Source organism: Gymnogyps californianus, chromosome 17 (genome assembly GCF_018139145.2).
Source record: "Gymnogyps californianus isolate 813 chromosome 17, ASM1813914v2, whole genome shotgun sequence".
NCBI lineage: Eukaryota > Metazoa > Chordata > Aves > Accipitriformes > Cathartidae > Gymnogyps > Gymnogyps californianus.
In genome coordinates, this window is record NC_059487.1 from 7,970,114 (window position 1) to 7,977,073 (window position 6,960).

The window sequence follows — 6,960 nt, forward strand, 5'->3', positions numbered from 1 at the left end:
TTCAAACCCATCTCTTCAGTTGGTCTTACTCTAGTGACAAAAGCTCCTACCTCCCCCAAGAGGTGCTGGGAGAGGGGGTCATGGCTGCAGAACATTTCTGAATCATACACTGGCAACCCCTGCTATACAGCGACCACTGGTGAGGGATGAAACGCTCTGCTTGGCTGACCTTTCTGAACATGAATAGAAGCACACATTCCGTGCGAGTGTAGGACACTGAAAATAACTTCAATGGGTATTCAAGGATGTCATGTGGCAGGTCTCCACTAGACACGGATGACTGGATTCACACCCCATTTCCACGGTGAATTTATAGCTATAAAATCACTGCACACAGCAATGCTCGGGTTACAAGCCAGGCTGTTCTCATTCAAGACGCATCCTTTGCTCTCTATTCCATTCCTCACGTTACTCAGTGGCAAACTATTTAACGTAACATAATTTGCCTGTCTATGGCCACCTAAAAGCAAAATAACTGCTACTGTGATGTGTTCCCCAAACTGCGGCAGGCATCCCCCCAGTGACACAAACCCGAGCTGAAACCCGGTCGCACACCAGCAAGGAGCCTTAGCTGGGGGAAATACAGCGCTGTAAGTGGCAGGCTTTGAATTAACTCTTTGGGGGCTCCTGCTCTGGATTAAGGTTGGATCACAGGCTTGATGTTGCCACTGCATTTGCACGTGCCTTTGGATGACTCACTAAACATCCCTGAACCCGTTTTTTTAACTTTGTAAGAAGCAAATAAAGAGAAAATTAAATTTCCAAAGCCATACTCGCCCATCCCGGCAAAGCACGTTAGACGTACTGATGCCCCAAGCCCGGGGCGCACGCAGCACTTGCCCGGTTTCAACCTCCGGACCTCCCCTGCAGCGTGACATACCGCGTGTACCGACACCCACACCGGGACCCAAGGCCGCCCCGCGGTGGCGGAGCAGGGCGGGAGGCCTGCAGCCGCCGGCCCACGGCCACGCCGCGGGGCCCACCTCCGAGCTGCACCCCACCCGCCGCGCCCGCCTTCACCCGTCTCCTGACGCGAAGCCCGGGCACAACAGCGGCCCTGCGGCGGGCTGCAGGCGCTAAACGCGCGCACCGCCATGAAGGGAACGGGGCCAGGGAGCAGCGGCGCGGCCGAGGCATGCCCAGCGCCCCATCCTGCCCTCCACCGCGAAATGGCGGCCCCGGCCGCCCCCGCTTCCGGGGGCACCTCACGCCACCCCCACCGTCTCCGAGCCCGCCGGAGCGGGGAGCGGACGACTCAACCCATCGCCCCCCCTTAGGAGCGGGGACCCCTCTGCGGGGAGAGGAAGGCAAGGCCCAGGGCAGCTCACTGCGTGCAGCCCGAGCGGCACCGCCCAACATGGCGCCGGCGCCCGCCCTCCCGCCTCAGCGCGGGCGGGGCCGGGGCGGGCCCCGCGGTCCCTATAAAGCGCCTCGCGCGGGACCCACCGCCCTCTTGCTTCGGCGTGGCTGAGGTGGGTGAGGGTGCTGAGCTGGGCTCCGGGGGGCTGGTGGGTCCGGGCTTTCCCCCTCTGCCCCTTCCTGGTGGCCCTCCCTGCCTGAGCGAGTTTCTGGTGGCTGGCGGCGTCACCTCCCTGCCCGCCCGCTGAGGGAGCGGCCGGGGCCGCGTGGGCTGGCGGCATGGCCGCCTCGTCTCTGCTCAGCCTCGGGGGCCCCGTCCCCAGGCGCGCTTCCGCGGTGTTTCCCGGGGAACGGCCGCCCGCCCGCCCTTTCCGGGAAGCTCTTCCACCAGCTCATCCGGACCCGCCGGGGGAGGCGGGAGCGTGGCGCGGCTGCCGCGGGTGTGCAGCCGTGGGGCACCCGGGGACTCGCTGGTGGAGGTGATGACAGTTTTTTTCCCCGTCAGAGCGGTAGTGTTGATTTCTCCCTGTTCAGGCCAGGTCGTGTCTGATGCACCAGCGGGAAGCGCCGCTGTGTCCCTATGCACTTGCGGGGCCCGGTGCTCACTGTTCCCTTTGGCTTTACTCGCAGGGTGCTGCAAAGGCAGAGGGCCTCTGGGAGACGTGATGCATCAGGGTCCGGCGTGTGATGATGGCAGTTGCCTGGCTTGCTCCGCCGTGCCTGAGCCTCTGGCAGGTGGTAGTGGTAAGTCCTTAAAGTAACTGTTCCTCACTGGTTTAAAAATACATATATTTTTTTTTTCTTTTTTGAAAGAGTTACCGAGTTGCTTCTGCAATACTTTGTCAGGTTGGTGTCCCTGGAGACTTGACAGATGTGTGGGTTTAATCACTAGCCTAGATACTGTGGAGCTCACAACAGAGAGCGTTTCCTCCTGCGAAAGCCTTGCAGCCAGGCCCTTTGTGCCTTGTCTCACTCCCGTTGTGTGCAAGGTGGCAGGTCCAGCAGGGCCAGAAATCTGCAGCCTGGGAAGGGCAGTGGGTTGACAGCTCTGAGCCCCTGGCAGGTGCCCCATGGCCAGAGGGCTGGGGACCAGGCCATGCTGCAGCCACGCAAGCGCTGTGCTGCAGCCCTGGCTTGGGGCAGAGCTGGGCTGGCTGCAGTGGGCCCTTGGAGGAGGGGCTGGTTCTGGAGTTTTCCTGCCCTGCCCCTTGCTGGTAGGTGTGCAGTAGTGTTCATGGCATGGGCCACGAGGCGTTCATGGCTTGAACTGTTCCTTCTGCCTGGGTTCTGGCAATTGTGCGGCATTTACTGCTGCATGTGCAACTTCCTGCCTTCGTGTTGGGAAGGCAGAAGCCTTGCATGGCCATAAAGGCTGGACCTGCAAAAGTGCATAACCTGTTGTCTCTGCCTGCCTCCTCTTTTTCTGTTATGTCTGTCTTGGCTGTCTTGTGCTCTGCTGTGGAAGCCCCATACATCAGTGTTTCTTCTCTGGACTTTTGCAGTATTTCCCCTGTCCCATGGGCCTGTTGAGCATGCTAACCAGCCAGCTCTTTTGGGGGAAGGATTTGCATGAATTCACTCATTGCCCATGGGTCTGCTGCGGGAGGTGGGAGTGTGGCACAGCTGCTGTGGGTCTGCAGCCACCTAACTCCTGGGGACTCGCTGGTGTAAGTGATGACTGAATTTTTTCCCCATCAGAGCGACAGTGTTGATTTCTCACTGTTCAAGCCAGATCATGTCTGATGCACCAGCAGGGGAGTGCTGCTGTGTCCCATACCCTGCCAGGGCCTGGTGCTAATTGGGTTTTTTTGGCTTTATTCATAGTGCTCTGCAAAGGCAGAGTGGGTGTTGAACCTCCAGGAGACCTGATGTGATGGCTGTAGTTGGCAGTGAATTGTGTGATGAGGGCAGTTGCCTGGTTTGCTCTACCATGCCTGAATCTTTAGCAAGAATGGTAAGTCCTTAAAGTAACTGTTGATCACTGGTTTAAATTAAATAAAAAAAGGAGGGGGGGGGGAATACCTTTCTGCAAGGGAGTTGCTTCCAAAAGTCTTTGTCCCTGGAGACTTGACTGATGTGTAAATTTGAGCATTAGCCTAGATATTGTAGAGGTGAAAGCACAGAGGTTTTTCTCATGCAGAAGCATTGCAACAAGGTCATTTGTGCCCTGTGTTGCTCCTGTTCCAGCATGTCCAAAGTGGCAGGTGTGGCTAGTGAACAGGAACCAGCAGGACAAGGAATCGACAAGCCACACCAGTGCGGGCTTAGCTGGAGCAGGATGGTGGTTTACAGCTCTGTCCTGTTTGTTTCCCTGATGCATTGTGTTCAGAGAGCTCATTTTAAGGACACCCTGCATGGAGACGTGGGGATGATCTGCTGCTCAGAGCAGCTGCCCCAGTAAGGGACAGGAACCATCCTGGCTGAAGTGTGTCTGTTTGGAAGAGATGTGCTGTTGAGTCTTTTCTGCCCTGCCCCTTGCTGGCCAACTTGAGGGGGTGTGAGGGGATTGCAGATGTTCACCGTTCAGTGGTGGCTATATGTGTGCATGGCTGTGCCGCTTCCTCTGCCATTAGTTCACTCGGTCCCTGTGGATCTGCCAGGGGAGGTAGGAGGGTGGCACAGCTGCTGTGGGTCTGCAGCCACCTAACTCCTGGGGACTCGCTGGTGTAAGTGATGACTGAATTTTTTCCCCATCAGAGCGACAGTGTTGATTTCTCACTGTTCAAGCCAGATCATGTCTGATGCACCAGCAGGGGAGTGCTGCTGTGTCCCATACCCTGCCAGGGCCTGGCGCTAACTGTTCCCTTTGGCTTTATTCATAGTGCTCTGCAAAGGCAGTGGGGATGTTGAGCCTCTTGGAGACTGGATGTGATCGTTATGGCTGGCAGTGATCAATTGTGTGATGAGGGCAGTTGCCTGGTTTGCTCCACTGTATGTGCCCCTCTGGCAGGGGAGAACGGTAAGTCTTTGATCCACCTATGTTCATGGGTTTAAATAAAAAAGGGAAAAAACACCTTTCTGCAAGGGAGTTGCTTCTGCAACGCTTTGACAGGTTAGCATCCCTGGAGATCTGACAGATGTGTAGATTTGAGCATTGCAGCAGGGGCCCTTTTAAGTGTTGAACCTGAGTATCACCACCTGTCGAAATACTCAAGTTTCCTTTTACCATCTTTCCTGCAGGGATTAATACCTTGTCAGTTGTTATGGACATGAAGATTTTTCAAATGTAATTGAAGAGCATCTGTCATGATGATTTCAGACTTTTTTCCCCACCAGATTGGCAGACTGATGGGGGAAGCTTGCTAATGCAAACTTCTGTTTTAGGCAGATTGACTGACGCCACAGGTGCAAGATGCTTCAGTTCCTCATGTGGCTGTATATTGAGGCTACATGCCCTTGCACCTCTGTTGCAGGGAAGCTACATGTATGCTGCATGCTTTGAGGGCGGGCAGCACTGGAGGGTGCTGTCTGCACATAACATAGTAATGCTGATTGCATAACACTATCTGACATGCCTAAAAGACTTGAGGATCAAAAGTGAAAGAGTTCTTGCTTTCAAAAGATCTCAAGTAAATGGCAGAGAGCTCTGACAGGTTTCAATTTAACTTTAAAGGCATAAGCATGTTTTGTTTTGCCCTATTTAAGCAGTGTTAAAATGAGGTGCTTCTTACAGAGTCAGGGAGCTTTTGTTCTTGATCTTTTTTCTGTTTTTATTTCCCCCCACCCTGAATGGGAGGTTCTCAATGCCTTGGAGAAGCGTGGATGAAAGTCAGATTCCAGCAATGTGTCTGCAAGACAGAGATTGCTTTTGGTGTTCTTTTTCTTCCTTTGGGTTTTTAATAGGAGATAACAATGTGACATCTTCTGAAAACTTGGCTGTTAGATTAGGATTTCACTAATGCTCTAGAAAATGTGCTTAACAGAACTTCATTGGATAAGCAGCTATTGTCACCGGCTTCATTCAGTTACAGCCTTGTGTTGCTATTCAGGTGTCTGTTGTGCAGCTATCGTATCTCCAAGGGGGCTGAAGTCTCCTTGGTAGCCTGTCTCTATGAAGAGCATAAATGTGACCTTTCTATATGGCACTCTTGAATTCAAAAGGAGTATGAGTGGTCTGTGTCAGATGGTGAAGCTGGTAGAGCTGACCAAATATGTTACTCTGGCACTCTGCTCAGTCAGCTCTCCCAGGCTTTTGTAAAGTACTACTCTAAAAGCTCCCACAAAGCAGTTTTAAGAGTGCATCCTATTGGGAGTACCTGGTAGTGAAGAAGTTTTTGCTGTTTGCAGAGCAACCCTCGCTGTCTAATAGTTTGACGGGGGGTGGTGTGGAATTTGAAAGCTGTATATTTGCTGTTTGCAGTAGAGTGGACTGACAAAATGTTGGCTGTTTTCTTGACAGGTTGAGATTTGTCGGAAGTTGTCCTGGGACCTGCTGTGATTTCAGTGTACTAATAGAAAGCTGTCTTCTGGTAATGATGTCCCTCTCCATGCTGCTGCCTGGGATCCCTTGTCCAAGCTACAGCATTCACATCACCCTGCAACAGCTCTGGTCTTCTCTCAGAGCTAGCAGGAGTAATAAATTGGTGTCCTGCCAACTTACAGATGGGAGGGTGTTACATTTTTCTTTCCCTTGGTATGAGGCATTTAACTAATGGATTCTGGAACTTGCTGCATGTTGAATGTAATTGGATGCTTTTGTCTGCAAGGGCTGCACTCACCACCTGACAGCTAATGTTATCCTACCACAATCATTAAAAGTAAGGAAGCCGCTCCTTAGAGAGGAATTGTCAAGTATGGGAGGATGGCCGCCTGTGTAAAGAGGGGGGAATTCAAGTCTTGGCTCTCCCCTGTCATCCAGAAAGCTTCAGTAATGTATCATTGGCAGCCTGTAAAGTGGGGAAGGGGCATCTTGGATGCTGTAGCGCAGTGTGCATTTCTGTACTCTTTAGAGCCTATTTTCAATAAAATCTGAGTACTGGGTGAATTCAGCTGGTGACTGAAATTGTCTTCACATGCCTTTAACAGCCAATTTCTGGATCTGCTAATTGTTTTGGGGAGTTGGATGGCAACAGTGCTTGTGTAGTGATTGCTTACATGGAGCTGCCCGCTCCCTCAAGCTAGGAGAAAGGGGCATGACCTCATGGCAATATAGCTTCACATACCCTGAAGTAAAAGTGCTTAGCTGAGACTTGTGGCTGCTGCTGTGCTGCAGAAAGCATCACTAGGGCACAGTTCTCTGCACGTAACAGCTGGGTGCTAAAGTTCGACAACAGGTCTGTCTTCTGGACCAAAGGGAGAGGCGTAGTCTGCACTTTGCCTCTGAAGAAGGGCTCTCCCTCAGCTTCTCCCTTAGGTTCTGTGTGGGGAGCAGCTGGTGTGGAACATGATTCAGTGCAGATTTTACCTGGTCTGGTAAAAGGTGTAGATTAGCATGTTCCCAGGTAAGTCACTAGCTTTGCAAATTCTTACGTGCATGAGTCTGACAGAAAAGTGACAGCAGGCTGGGAAAGAAGGGAAGCTGATGTCAGCTTCTGTGAGGATTTGGACGTTTCCCTCATGCAGTGTGTTTGGCTCACAGCAATGACTGTGCTTTTGGCTGGA

At 52.8% G+C, this 6,960-nt stretch overlaps 1 long non-coding RNA gene and 3 other non-coding genes across 4 annotated transcripts; all 4 read left to right on the forward strand.

The window, feature by feature from the left end:
- Positions 1-1,828: 1,828 nt before the first annotated feature.
- Positions 1,829-1,918, forward strand: LOC127023528 (small nucleolar SNORD12/SNORD106). Its single transcript, XR_007767455.1, has one exon. It is a non-coding gene; the product is annotated as a small nucleolar SNORD12/SNORD106 (small nucleolar RNA).
- An 87-nt stretch (positions 1,919-2,005) lies between these two features.
- Positions 2,006-6,348, forward strand: LOC127023250 (uncharacterized). Its single transcript, XR_007767417.1, has 4 exons — positions 2,006-2,103; positions 3,184-3,313; positions 4,182-4,318; positions 5,759-6,348. It is a non-coding gene; the product is annotated as an uncharacterized LOC127023250 (long non-coding RNA).
- On the forward strand, positions 3,021-3,111 carry LOC127023526 (small nucleolar SNORD12/SNORD106). Its single transcript, XR_007767453.1, has one exon. It is a non-coding gene; the product is annotated as a small nucleolar SNORD12/SNORD106 (small nucleolar RNA).
- LOC127023527 (small nucleolar SNORD12/SNORD106) lies at positions 4,020-4,110 on the forward strand. Its single transcript, XR_007767454.1, has one exon. It is a non-coding gene; the product is annotated as a small nucleolar SNORD12/SNORD106 (small nucleolar RNA).
- Positions 6,349-6,960: the final 612 nt, after the last annotated feature.